At 47.3% G+C, this 15,222-nt stretch overlaps 1 protein-coding gene across 3 annotated transcripts in view; it reads right to left on the bottom strand.

Moving 5' to 3' along the window:
- LOC138625701 (cadherin-10-like) overlaps positions 1-11,326 on the bottom strand; it is a 52,343-nt gene extending 41,017 nt beyond the window's left edge. Inside the window, exon 1 of one of the 3 annotated variants that reach the window (XM_069706801.1) lies at positions 11,119-11,326. The gene's annotated coding sequence lies outside the window, so the exon portion shown is untranslated. Of the gene's footprint in view, positions 1-9,741; positions 9,767-10,371; positions 10,606-11,118 lie in introns of those variants that run through there. The other 2 variants (XM_069706802.1, XM_069706803.1) reach the window with 2 other exon arrangements.
- Positions 11,327-15,222: the final 3,896 nt, after the last annotated feature.

Here is a 15,222-nt window from a genome sequence, read left to right as displayed (position 1 = left end):
CGTGCACTGATTTTTCTCAGCTTTTGACTCTTTCTTAAATTGGACCCAAAAAAAAGAAAAAAAAAATGTCTCTCCAACTGCAACCAACTAAAAGCAGCGAGGCGTTCGAGTGTTAAGAAAGCCATTTGTCACGGGCAGGACTTCTGCCGGGGTATCAGCCCAGCCTTGGGATAAAAAAAAAAAAAAACAACAACAAAAAACAAACAACAAAATGAATAAAGTACAAATTGTATGAATGCCATTCAAGAATAAACCGCAGAATTTGTGATGGCATCTGAATTCAAATGGCGCGTATAAATACATATTTCGTTAGCGATGCTCCTCGAGGAATGAAAGGAGGGGAGGGAGGGGGGATTGGCTTTTCATTTGTTGCGGTATGTTTTTGAACTGATCCTGCAGCGCTGCTGGTAAATAAGGGTCTTTTTCTGCACAGTTCTCAATCCAATCACGTCAAAAGGGATTCAGGCATCCTCGGAGATGAACAACAGACGAGCGCAGAAGCCTCTGACCTTAACCGTGACTCATGTTTATTTACCTCGGCCCGGTTATCCCTGAGGGACGGCGGGCCCTCATCACCGAAATGGGCGCCATGATGGCTTTTTTTTTTTTTTTTTTTGTCATTGCCACTCTCGGGAACGGACGTCTCTAATGAACAAAGGAGCCTGATTGATCCGAGTTAACATTTGATTCCCGAGCAGCGCCGAGACACGCGACTCAATGTGCCGGCGTGCCGCCCGCTGCCCCCCTTGAACTTTGCTGTACACACATCTTTAATCACACTCACCTTTCCTCGTGGCTAGTGTGACTTCCAGCTTATTTGTAATTACCAAGCTCCTCGGGGGGGTTGGCTCAACAACAGGCCCGGACCATAGGTCAGGGAGAGGCACTGTAGCCGGCCATATGGGCTCCCGGCCCGGGGGGCAGGGGAGAGGGGCGGACGGCGGCGTTGGCAACCCGGGAACTCACCAAAAAAAAAAAAAAAAAAATGTTCAGAGCATTGAGATTGAATTATTCGGAGACAGGAGACAGCCTTATCGAGCAGCGGCCACATTGCGCCGACGTTTTTCACCCCGAGTTTCTATTTCCCATTTCACACCTGGACTATTGCCAGATAGGATGTGTTCAGCCACCTCGTTTTACCCCAGATTCCCAATCACCAAGCCACCAGTCAAAAGAAGGGTACAGTGCGTTATCTATCACCACCTTACCACCCGCGGCACCCTTCTCCTCCATCCCCCGAAAACACCCCCCTCCCTCTCCGCATTGTCACCCGAGCAGCAACATCACGGTGTTATTACAGATAAACAATCAATACTGCATTACAGCGTCCGCGGAGGCCAGCCGGAGTTAAACAGGCGGACGAGGAGAATAATTCAAGCCTATGTCACGGGCGGACTCCGAGCCACAAATCTTGCTCGTGAGCCGCTCGTTTATACATTCCTACGAATCCAAAACTTCGGACTACTTTCTTTCATTATCCGCAGCCATCGTTTCTTAACGTCCGAGGGTCAGCCGATACCTTTCTTTTCCTTCCTCTCCTCGCGGGTCACAGAATGAAAACTCCACTGCATTATTGGAGTAATACCCTTCTTTATAGCAAAGGTGACCACGGATATTGGAGAGCAGGGACCCATACGATCGATTTGGAGCGAGGGCTGGAAATTTTAACATGATTCCCAACCAGGCATTTTAACTCGGGGGGGGGGGGGTATCAGACCCCTCTCTTTTAATGATTGCTTCCAATCCGACTTACTACGCCGTTTCAAAAAATTCTGATGACGTCTTTATTTAGTGAAAGGAGCAGCAGGGTGGAGGAGGGGGGTGGAGAAAGGGGGTGGAGTCCCCCCCCTCACACCGCTGCCCTTCGGATGGCTGTGTGGTCCCGGGTTCTCTTCGCAGAGCTTGTTTGCAGACAAAATTTGCATCTACATTCCTCCCCCAAAAAAAGGAGGCTTTTTGTCCTGTGAAAAAAATGAAAACAAAGGCGATCTTATGAGGAGGCCCAACAAATAGTCTGCGTCTCTCCCTCTCTCCCAGACCGAGAATTAAAAACTCTTCATTACATCCTCATTCATTAGCGCCCTCCCCTCCCTCCCCACACCCACAACCTGAACACCATATGGGGCGCTCACACGCAAATAAAAGAGTTGGACTGGGCTGAATAGTTGTTGGAGACTGTTTACTAATACTGCTGCTCGCTCTGCTTTATTACAGAGCGCCAGGCGAAGAGGGGAGAAGGAGCCGAGGAGGAGGAGGAGGAGGAGGAGGAGGAGGAGGAGGGAGAGGACAGAACAGAAGGGAGAGAGACTGCCAACGTTAGATTAAAAGAAGAAGGAGGGAAGAAGAATATAAAAAAGAAAAAAAAAGAATGGCTGAGTTGATTTACACCTTCATTACTCTCCCCTAACTCTGCTTATTGCAAATCATGATGCTGCTTTATGAGCTGAATCCTCTATTACGACAAGGCCGGGAAGACGGCGCTTTAGTCCATAAAGCAACCGTACAGTAACCGCCACCCGGCAGCGCCCCGGCCCACTCATCCCGCCCGCCCAGCTGCCAGAGGGAGGAGGGGAAGACGGGAGGGGGGGGGGGTGGACGCCACCGAAACTTGTTCAGAGTGAACTAAACACACCCGGAGCTCCCTGTCCCCGTCCCGTCCTGTCCCTTCGCCAGACGCCGAAGAAGTATGACTTACGGTGAATGTTTGGGAGGAACTCCCAGCGACTGTTTAATGTTAAAATGAGTGCTGCCACGTTTTTTTTTTTTAAGTCAACAAACATGTGGAGGTGTTGGGGAGGTGTGTGTTTACCAGCCCGCTCCACCGCAGAGGAGGGAGGTGCTGCTGATTTATTTAGTGAACCTTAAGGGAGGTCTTCAGAGCACATTTTGCTCTTTTTTTTTTTCTTGCAGTGATCGAATCGTGTCCGTGAGTGTGTGTGTGTGTGTCGAGCACATCCGAGAAGCAGAAGCAGAAGAAGAAGAAGAAGAAGAAGAAGAAGAAGAAGAAGAAGAAGAAGAAGAAGAAGTGGTGGAGGAAGCCGGGGAGCAGGACCTAATAAATCAGCAGGTAGGTTGAGGCGTGTAGGTGAGCGTGGGTGTCAGTGTGCTGATGTAAACAGGGCGCGCGGGGTTGCAGGAGACACGCTGGATGGAGGGTTGTTATGTGTATGTAACACGCTGCTCCGGCCTCGGCCTGTCTGACTCCCATCTGGAACACGGTTGACAGTAAAGTTGACAGATGCTTCACCGACGTCCATTATTTATGAGACTGAGGAGATCCACACCGCATTTCACAAGTGCCTGCCTCTGCTGCTGCAGGTCGACTTCTGACATTGTATTCTTCCGTGCGCGCGCGCACACACACACACACACACACACACACACACACACACACACACACACACACACACACACACACACACACACACACACACACACACACACACTCGCTGCTTGGTGTGTTAGTTGATAAACGGGTAGCTGTATGTACACATCCACTTTTCTTTTCTTTTTTTTTTGAACTCACGACGCGTGTGCTCACGCCTTCGTGTTTGCACATTCACTCCAAGTAACTGCTCCACCTGCCTCTGTGAGGGTAACCTTTGACCTCTGGAGTGTCACTAAGTCCCCGTGGCAGACAGGCGGCCCCTCCCCAACCCCCCCAACCCCACCCCCCTCCCTCCACCCCACACCCCTCGGCTGCTGCACGGAGGACCCGTACACCGGCAGACTCCAGCTCTCTTAAAACCCACTTAGAGGCTTACAGCTGGGAGGCCCGACCATCGGATTGAATTAAGGCTGTGATTAATTGAATCTAGTGGTGAGTAACTTGAGTGACTGATGTCTCGTAGGACCAAAGGTCTAGACACAAAGCTTCAGAATAAAGCTATATCCATTCATTCGGTGACATCACAGGCAGTTTTCCGTGCGCCTCGGGCACGGATGGTTGCCTCTAATATTATTGCTTGGAGTGTCGCTTTAAGCCCATCACCACCGGCAACGCTGCTGCTGCCGCCGCCGCTCCTAAGGGCGCCGACGTTAATGAGAGGCACGATATAATTAATACAAATGGAATGTTTAATGCAATTTTTTCCATTTCAAAAAAAAAATTCCCCCGGCGTCTTTCCTAACGACGAATTGGAACTCCGTTGCATTGTCCTCGGGCGAACAATAACCCAAGTTTGCCATCGCCTTCATTAGATCAAACTCAATTATTGCAGAGCGCTCAGAGCTCTTTCCAGCACGAGGCCGTGGACTCTACCGGCTGCCGGCTCCAGCAGCTCCAAGGTCCTCTGGCAGGTCCTGCCCCGCTTGTGTTTGATGGACAGCGGCGTCAAGCAGTAATTGGAGGCCTTGGAGACCCGTACACATCCGTTTGTCAGTTATTCATGTCAAAGCACTGTGTTTCGACCGCCGGGGGTCTCGGAGAATGACCTTCTCTCAAAGGGGACAGGTTCCCCCGACTGTCTGAGGGGCGCCCTGGGTCTTATTCGGCCCCCAGACTGCAGTGAGTTGTTATTACCGCGTGTCCCGTGTTGCTGCACGAAGCTCGTATTGTGTCCTTCCCCTGAGGAATACGTGTTCCCGGCGTGGTACGCACCGCTTTTTTTGGAGATTCGACAGGTAGCTCGTGTTGCGGGGGGTCTTTTTCTATTTTCTCCCGCTCACAATGAACCATCCTAATGTTTTGAGAGGTAACTGAACAATGGCAGAAACCTCTGTTTTTCACTCCGGGGATTGAAAGTAAACAGGACCTTTGCCGATGTTGTTTGCCTGTTCATTTACAGCACCTCGAAATACGGCTCGCACATTGTACCTCGGAGAAAGAAAAAAGAAAAGGGGTGGGCGGGGTAGGTGTGTGGGGGGGGGGCTCACAAAGGCATTCGGCGGGACAATAGCGCCGCGGCGGAAACAGGCGCACAATAGAGTCCAGATATCATTCACAACGGAGACAGGAGACCATTATCTGCGGGAGGAGGGGCCCCGTCTGGAGGTGACAGGTTGGGCAGACGGAGGGATTGTGCGTACGACGCCCGTCTCCCTGAAGCCTAACCTATCAGGACGGGTTTTGTTGCGGCGCCGATGGCCGCCGGGTCGAGGTGTTACACGTCATCTGCAATAACCTGGATCATTACTCCTGGAGGCTGTTAGAGGGGAGCGAAAAAAAAAATACAAAATCACATCACTCTGCTTTCACTGCTGCCAAGAAAAACTGACACGCTAAAAGTCACGCACCTCGATATGCACACGCACGCACCGCCCCCCCCCCCCCACACACACACACACACACCTCGACTCAGCTCCCTCGACTCACAAACACACACACACATGTGTAATTACACACCCGCAATCTATCACGTATACTGTCAGCGGTGTCTGGGGGGTTAACGTGCCGAGGCATCCCAACAGCGTCCCACCAGCCAGTGTTGTCGGAGGCTGACAGCTCTCACTGCTGCCGCCTTGCAGGAGTAAAGTAAGCATCATTATCGCCTCCTCTCGCCATACCTCCCTCTCCCTCGCTCTCCATACTCGGCTTCCTTGGAAAGTCTCCCTTTCTTTTCATCCACCACTCGACCCTCTCCTCTTCACTTGCCTGCTCTTCTCTCTGTCTTCATTGTACTCCAGTCAGGCGCTAATGCTCCTTGTCCTGTAGCTGGACTCTCTGATCTCCTATTACCCTCCTGTCATCCCACAGTCAATATTACCCCCCCCCTCCTCCCACCTCGCCACCACCACCTCCAGACCAATCCTCCCGCTCTCTTTCCCTTTGCGTTTTGCGTTCAGGAAAGTCAGACAGCCAACGCTGCCACTCCGCCCACCTCCTCCAACCTCCTTCATACACTTTGCTCGTCTCCCGTACACTTATTAACTGGCTGTCATGTTCAGCAGCCTTCCCCCAGACAGTGTTTAGCGTTCCTCAGTCCACTTACTGCAGCCAGAGTTTAAGCCTCTGGGCTTTGCACAGACAGGAATCCAACTAGAGGGGGGAAAAAAGGCAGGGACCTGCGGACATGATCTGTCTGCCGCACTCACTCACTGCTTCCATCCTGAAGCAGCTGCACCTCGAGGCCGGCCGCTGGAAAACACACAACATGCTTATTTTTTTTTTTACTGTAGGACAGCAAAAGATTGACAGATTGATAAAGTACAAAAAAAATAAATCCAAATAAAACGGAAAAAAAAAAAAATCCAGCCAGAGTTCTTCAATTGGAGTTTAAAATGCAGATTAATGACTGTAAAACAGGATTTGTACTAATTCCATACATCAGGAATATTTGAAGCTGCACACCACGTTAGCAGCACGCATTAGCAAGAAGATGTCAAGATAATTTATGATGAATCAAGTTCTTCATGTTGAAAAGTAAACCTCTGCTGCAGGAAGTTGTACCCCCCCCCCCCCCACACACACACACCTTTGTTGAATTTGTACGTCAGCATCGTGGCCGAGAAACTCACGAACAAATTTCCATGAAATGTTTTGGTAGCGAGCTCAGCCTCCAGCCCAGAAAGAGAACGGCTGATTAGATTTTGATAGTGATCTGGACCTGTGATTTCTACTATTAGGTGATTATTGTCCCCCCCGCCTCCTCCCCCGACATATTGGATATAGAGATTTAATTCTAAATCCAATCCGACGGTACGCTCGCAGGGGTCAAGAAATCGATTTCACCTCAAATTTAAGACAGAAGGAGTGTTCGGTGTCCTTGAAGGTGGGTTGCCTCTGTTTTTTTGCTCATATTTTAGATGACAGAAACAGAATCCCACTCGCAGACTCAGCTGAGCATTGTGTTGGGGGTGTAGCTACAATACAGGATTTGTCACCTGCCCCCTTCGTTCCCCCGCCCTCCCCCCTTCCCGGGGCAAATGGTGTAAGAAATGAGACGTGGCTGGTGGATAGACTTTCATGCCCCTGCTTTACCAGTGTCATTTCCGCAACTCTGAAATTGTGCCATGGTCTACAGGGCTTTGTTGTAAATCACTATCTCCCACTGTCAGACCGCAGTCTGCTGCACACTGTGGATGCCTGGCTTTCTGCTGCCTCCTGGGTGACTAATATATCTTGTTAAATTGTGCTGAGAAGCGTGCGGAGAACTGTACACCTTCCCTCTTTGTACTGTGTTTGTTTGCTTGCGCCTGTGTGTGTATAGTTGTGTGTGTGCGCCTCCTTCACGATGTGTGTTAGCCCGCGTCTGTGCATCTGTGTCTACATTTCGGTGACTGAATAGGTAGGTGTGGGGTGGGGGAGTAGGGTGGGATGGGGTGGGAGGGGTGGTGGAGGGGGGATGGTATTTTTTTTAATTTTTTTTGCAAATATGTTCACTAAACTCCACAAGTCTGTCAGGCTTTGTTTGTAATTCAGTTAGATTGCTATTCGGCCAGCTTCCTCCTCCTCACCACCACTACAGTGTCGGGAGTTGTGAAGCTATCTCTCAGCCACTTCATAATTAGAAAAGCTGTGGAGCCAAGCCACAGTTTGAGAGGGGAGAGGGAGAGGGAGAGAAAAAAAAAAAAAAAGCTGTTGGCAGACTGCATTATTCAACATTGGCAGCAATTTACTGTGTCTCCCACCCCAAAGACATGAATCTAAGTGATTTCATAGTCACATCCGTCCTAGTGTGCCATACTGTATGAAGCCGCACTCTCTCTTATCACCAGTTCTTAAGCTATGCACTGTATGCTATCAGCTTCATCCAGCACGGCGCGTCCACGCCACACACGGAGCGTCGCATCTCCGTCCAGCCGCTTTGAAAACAGATTTACGAGTATATTTCTTTGTAATTGGCGTTCCTCTACACAAAGCGAGGAGAGATAATTACCCATTGTTAAGTGAGGTATAAATTGTCTGATCCAAGTGTATTTATCTTCTCAGCACACCAGAGTAGCAGAATAGGCCTTTATGGGGGGGATGGCGAGATGGGAGGGGGGAGGGAGGGGTGGATTTATGCATAGTCTACAGTGATGTTTGACTCTCCTGGCCACCGTCCAGCTCTCAAATCTCTTCGGCCTGAAACCTGTCGAGCAGCAGCAGCCGCCGCCGCAGCTTAACCGTATCCCGTCTAATTCTTACGTCTTTTTTTTTTTTAAGTCGGGAAAATTCAATCTGGGACTCGGGTTGACCTTCAGAGGGTTGACGTTTGACCCCCCCCCCCCCCCCCCCCGACGCAAATAGCAATTTAAATAGAAACTAGACCCTGACTCGGAGAAGTACGTCCCGCCTTATTTAGGTTCCCGTTCTCCACAAACGGGCGTCTCCGGAGGGAATCCGCCTCATTAGCGAGGAGCAGTTGTTGAAGTCGCCACCGTGCCTCGCAGACACTTTGCTCTAATGGTCACCGGAAGTCCGGAGAAATACAAAGACACACGTCACAGGAAGGGAGAGGAAATTCAAATCTGCCATTTTGCCAGGAGGTGGTGAGGAAAGTCAACCAGGAAAAGAGAAGAAAAGAGGTTAAGAAGAAGAAGAGGAAGAAAGGAGAGACGCCTTTAGTTGGCTGGCAGGGAAAGTAGCAACTCCAGATAAATATTTGGCACTAGAACATCTTCGGAGGAATCCCGGAGCACTCGCAGTACAAACAACGTCATGATTTATTATCACATCATACAGACCGTGACTAATGCACTCAAACAATCAAGGTGCATCTACGCAACTACAATGCCCAGGGGTGCTCTCTGCTACTGACTTCAAACATTTGTAAGCAAAGCGCACACACACACACACACACACACACACACACACACACACACACACACACACACACACACACACACACACACATTAGAGCCACTCGCTGTGCATGCAGGCTCAACAAATGTCCACAAGCATCCAAAACGCACAAACGGTGGAGGGAGGCAGGCCGCAGACATCACGATGGGGGAGGGAGGGGGGGGAGGTGGGGATGATCGGATAGTGCTTCAGCTCAGGCAGCGGGCCACTGGGATGTGATTTTATTAGCTCCAGATGTACACAGAGGACTAGAAAACTAGACAAACGTTCAATATTATGAGCAGGACACATCAAAACGATGCCGCCCATCTGGAGCACAAATAATGTAATCAACTCGGGTCACCGGTCATCGTAGTCTGGCCGTCGGGTAAACCCCACCATCCGCTGACGTCAGCGCTCTGCAGGGACAGGCCGGAGCCGGCCGGGGCAGATCGGGACCGCGGCTTTTTTGGAATATCCCCTAAGCTGCTGCTGCACATGACCCGCAGGAGTGAAGATATACGGGAGAGCGGAGGGACAGATGAAACGTGAGGGGGACGGTCTATTGTAATCGCAGCGCTGCTTTAAAACACGCTGATGGCTCTGATGCCTGTCAAATCAGCTCTGCAAATTTCACTTTTCACAACTTCATACTGTAAACACATACACACCATGCACTGTATGATCCCGACACACACACACACACACACACACACACACACACACACACACACACACACACACACACACACACACACACACACACACACACACACAGAGGGACTCCATGTGCAGTCTTTAAATATTCAATACCTGCCGTGTTTTCTGTACGACTTTGATCAGCCACAGATTCCCACTCTGTCCCTTTCATCTCTGAACTTCAAACCAGCGTGAAAAACCTGGACCACAAAAAAAACCTGTTCTGGTTTCAGACAATCTCCTTTTCTCGCCGAGCTGCTTTCTGCCGTACAAAAACAAGCAAGAAGTTGTTCCCGTAACAAACCAAAAAAAAAAAAAAGACAAGCGGTGAGGTTTACCTGGAATGGAAAGCTTCCCGTCTCTGGAGCCGATATCGTCTCCCCGATAAGACCGAGTCCTTGTTTGTGATTTTAAAAGTATGTGTGCAGAGGAGGGCTTATTGCGGAATATTCTCCGGGTAGTTCAACAACTTCTCGGCCACCTTCAGGCGCATTACCTCAGGCTTGCTGTGAGCCAGCGCAATAACTAACATGGATCAATCTGCAGGCAAACAGGAAGGACACTCAAACTTTTGCAAGCACTACATTCAATTTCCAGGATTGGCCGGGCCTGTTAAGACTCATTACACCTCTCCCACTCACTGTCAATACCTGCTACTTTTTTTTAGTAAAACAGCTAAGTTAATCCCTTTATAGCCCGCCTGCATTATTCAGTGACACCATTAAATATTCAGAGCCACATCACTGATATCATCTTGTTGTCAATAACGCTGGAGGACATGTTGTTTTTAGAAAACTTGAGTCCACTCCAGGAGTGCACTCCCGGAAAAAAGAAAACACAGGGCCTTGTGAGCTGATCTCTAACAGCGGTATATATATTAAGAAAAAGAGGCAGCAGAGCATCACAGCGCGACTGCAGGCAGCCACAGATCGACAGTCATCCGCCTTTATCAGAGCATGCTGTCCCACCTGCATCGATTCGCATCCCGTGGATTTTGCCACCGGCTGCAGCAGAGATCATCGAGAGGAAGAGAGGGCGGAAGAATCAGCTCCACAGATAGAGTCAAGCGAGCGTTGGAGAGGCCTGAAGTTTCAGGCGTGACAAAATAAGATAAATAAAAAGGAGGCAAAAAGGTGTTGTTCCGGAGTCTGGGCCTGCACGATCGCATCACCTCCAGCGTGCTGCGTCGTGCACGACCCCCTTTGTACCAGGAGGGGCAGCGGTGTCGGTGCTCCATCGACGCATGAATAACAATTTACGCACGGAGCCTTTTATCAAAATACCAAAAAAGTTGATGATGAACCCGCTGGCCACCGATTGACCCACCCCACCCCCACGCCCCCACCCGCTGTAAATTCAATGAGCAGGCTGTGGACATGAATACAAAATAACTTCCGATTCAAACTCATCTCCAATAGAAAGCCCGAAGTTATTCCACTAATTAGGTTCATACAAATATGGATTCTCGCTTCGCTTGTTTTTGTTGTTGTTGTTGTTGTATTTCTATCTGCAGAGCCTCTTTTTTACAGGCGACACAACTATTACGCATTGGACCATTGAGCGTGCGAGCCACCCGGAGCACCGCGGCTCGGACAATTCAAAACGCCGCAGAAGTAACTGCTCTGCGCTCGAGCCGCGAATCTGGCCACAAAAAACAACACCAAATGTCCCCACAGCGGACAGAAGTTGGAAGCAAAAAGCTCCCCCGGGCTCACCTGACGATGAAGTTGAGTCGAGGAGGAAAAATGGTCCCGCGGCTCGCGACAAAAAAGGACGCCCGCCGGAGCCAAGTGTATCCGTTCGCTGCAGCTTTTGTTCCCCGTTGTTCCACCTCAACTGCGCGTCTCAGTCGCGCTGCATCACTTCTCGCTGTGGATGTCAGGGAGGCTGAGAGGCTGTGAGGGGGACTCAACCCTCCCATTGGCTGCCATTCACAAGTCCCCAGCAGAACACGGCGAAGGGGAGGAAAGAAAAAAATATATATATATTAAAAAAAAACAAAAAAACCCAGAGAGACAGAGACACAGATGACCGACAAAAACAAAAGGAAGATGGGGGAACCGAGATTAGAGCTCCGGTGGGGGTGCGTTTCAGAGAGATGTTCAAGTTTAATAATGAGCCGAATGTTTTTTTGTGCACGCGCTTTCTTTAACATCTGCATAATCCCTGATTAACAGTTGCAAAGTCAGAGGTTGTCTGGAATCTATCCACAAATGATTCTTTTTGAGTAAAAGGCATCCAGTAAAGACGCTGCTTCCTTTAAAAAACAACAACCTGTAAACCATAGATCATGTTTGATTACAACACATAATTCCATTGAAGAGACTGTATGAAGTGACTCCTGCATCATACAAATGAGCATGTTTTTGTTGTTTTAGTTTTTAGTTGTCTTTTTGCATCCCAAATTGAGTTGCAAACTAAAATCGACTCGATTGTGACTATAAATCAAATCTGTGGACTCAATAAATAATAATGCTGCTGCAACTGTCACCATACAGTTACTATTACTGCACGTGACCTGCTAATAGCAGCCTAGCATTGCTGCTTCTATATCCTGCTAATACCAATACTACTACTGCAAGGAAGGTTATTATAGTAGGAGGAGCAGTATGCACCAAATAATGACAATAATGAGCTGTTTACGTATTAGCTTACACCTTTTCTAAGTGTAACAGGAAGGTTGTAGTACTGAGTTTGAATTGGAAATTGAATTTAAAAAGGCGTTAATTCAACTTCATGGTCATTTTGGAGGTTATCGTGCATCAACTTTACAAAACAAAAACAAAACACGTCCATACTATAACTGCTGTTTTGAAAAAAGTAGACCAAGCTGATTTTTTTTCAACTGGCCTGTGGGTTAAGTCTGGTTGCATGAAAACTTCATCTGCATGCTGCTCATCATGTCAGATTCTCCCTTTTTCTTTTTTCTTTTTTTAAGAGGGTTGGCTGGAAATCTGTTTAGCGGCCAAGCCTGTAAACTGTGGGCTTTTTAGAGTAATCAAACTAATGCAGATCATAAATATTTTATCCAGCGCGCTGCCCCGACCAGATTACCCACTATAATCTGTTGTATTTTATATCTTTGCGTGTGCATATACATGTCAGAAACTGGTATGTAACTGGTTCAGTGCTTTTTTTTAATTTTTTTTTAAATAACACAACAAACTTGTTTTGTCATATTTATCATACTGGAATAATGATATTTTCACAACTAAGCAGGTGCAATTTCAGCTTGTCGTTTGGAGCGACATCAAGCCGCATATAGGAAGCTTTCATACATAAAAGTCAGATTGCAACAGACATAGGTGCTATCTTTAGCTTTGTTAGCTTTCGACAGCTTGTTTGAGAGAACAAAAGGAAAGTGCAAAGTGGAACTTTTCAACAGCGGGATGTGGATGTTTTGATGAGCGGGTCGCTCCCTTAATAAAACAAACGTCACGTTTACTGTATGTGGAGGCGATGGATGATCAAAGACCGACGATCGACTGGACTGACACGTACACACGTTTGATAATACCGTTGGAGAGCACGATGTGGTGTTTAGTTTTATGTGGTCCACTAACACAAGCGTAGAAGGTGGTAAAGACTGTAACGCAACGCAAAGAAGTGCCAAACGCTTTGAGGCTAAAAAAAAATACAAATAAAAAAAGAATAGAAGTAAAATGCAATCAAAAACAACAACGTGTAGGTAATCATGCTGGTCTGATCATCTCATTATGAACAATTAATCAAACACGTGTGACTGTGTGAGTCACAACCCTTCAGCCAGCGGTGACCTTTAATATAAATCCAGTGGAGCCGAGTCGAGTGCCAACGTTACAGTGGGATTACGTGTTGAATGTCAGTCCAAGCGCATACTGTCGTCGAGGTACGGGGGGAAAAAAGAGGCAAACATCGCGCCGCAATCAGCCACGTAATCAAGTCGCGATGTCGAGAAAGCAGTTCGGTCTCATTCTGTGACAACGAGATAATGAAATCACAAATGCAAAAAAAAGTATGATTTCTCAGGATGAGGAGATAATTAGTGTGGCGTGATGTCATGTATAAAATAAAAATGAGCATGGGCTTATTTCATATTCCTTCAGAAGACATTTGTCACGTGAAGGATATATTATCACCAATATGTGGGAAAGGAGACAACAAAATCTCAAACTCTTGACACGCACATCTCGTCCTCTCATTTATCATTTATGTCACATGACTTTCGACACTTAACGTGTCTTAAAGGAGGCACGAGCCACAAAGCACATGTCGTCCCTAATAAAAATGCAGCGCACATAAAATGTGCAATATGAAGACGGACGGGGGATCTGCAGGCGTTTATGGTTTTTATGGTCTCAATTTTTTCCCCCTCTTTTTCCGAGCCAGAGACCCCATGCTGTGCATGCGTTACCACCCATGCAGTGTTTGTGTCATGATGACCACTGACTGCTGTTAGATTCATGAGTTTAATCCCTGGAAGCACTCCAAGCATCCACTTTGCTGCCGTCCTGTCCTTTCAACCAAACGTCAAACTCTTGCCTATAGCGCAAAATGCAGCGAGCCAAAGGGATGTCTGCATTTGGCATCACGTTCTATCAGGAGATCAGCCCGAGATGAATAACCGCTGCCCTTGACTGCATCATTGCTACTGAATGAGTTTAAGCCGCCTCGGTATTTTGTGCAGTTTATTTAACGGCCTTGCCCTCACGTGAGCGTTTCACTGCAGCGGACGCAGCCTGCAAAACAGCCGTCCTTGTCCCCGATGTGACATTTGGAATAAAACCGCATAAATGCGGTGCTTTGTTTTGTAGTTAGTGTCTGTTGTGCGTTTCACAAATGAACACCGACACACTATTACTGAAGGAAAGTGTCCGGAAAAAAAGCTGCCTTTAAGAAGGACTTCATATCAGAGGAGAAAGCCCAGATATTCATCCTCATGTGTGACTTTACGGCAAAGAAAATGACATTTATGGGACACCGAGTTAGACAAGGGACGTGGCGGACAACCTCTGTAGAATTTTGTACTCCTATTATTCCTGACAGCAGAGGTACTTTAAAGTTGGTAAGAATAAAATAAAATCACAGGCACTCTCAGCTTCTTTTTCCATATTTCATTAAGATGGGTCTCACCTCACCGGAGAGAATACGACGATAAAAAAAACAGAAGAAATTTAACCACTCCAGCCTCCCATTTTCTTTCTTTCTTTCTTTCTTTCTTTAAAAAAAAAAAAAAAAAAACTGATTAGAATTCATAACTTGGTGGTTGCTGGTTATATGCTGGCTATTTTTGGTTTCCTGTATTGTGAAACGAACGGGGAGGAAATATAGCAGTAATGAGAGCAACCTCTTTTCATTTGATTCTATTTTATTGGTATCTGCTGTACATTTTTACTGTTTTCATTCAGCTATCTATCTATCTATCTATCTATCTATCTATCTATCTATCTATCTATCTATCTATCTATCTATCTATCTATCTATCTATCTATCTATCTATCTATCTATCTATCTATCTATCTATCTATCTATCTATCTATCTATCTATCTATCTATCTATCTATCTATCTATCTATCACCAACCGTTACAATAGCAGAGCACAGTAATATTAATATTAATATTAATATGAATATTAATATGGAACAGTGTTTCCATGACAGTGGGAGGTCAGTGAATGTATAAAAACAACTACATTTCTTATAATCCCAGGTGTCACTCTCCCTTCTCCACCTGTGCCACGACCACGTCAGCTTGTAGCAGCAGCTAGCACTGGCCACTAATAATAAAACTGTATTTCGAACTCACCACAAGTCACGTTTAATCTCGCGAGATTCTGTGA

Source organism: Brachyistius frenatus, unplaced genomic scaffold (genome assembly GCF_029030835.1).
Source record: "Brachyistius frenatus isolate BFR_SWC_R1_liver_20210118 unplaced genomic scaffold, ASM2903083v1 Contig_65, whole genome shotgun sequence".
Classification (NCBI taxonomy): Eukaryota; Metazoa; Chordata; class Actinopteri; family Embiotocidae; genus Brachyistius; species Brachyistius frenatus.
This window is presented reverse-complemented; position numbering and strand designations above follow the sequence as displayed.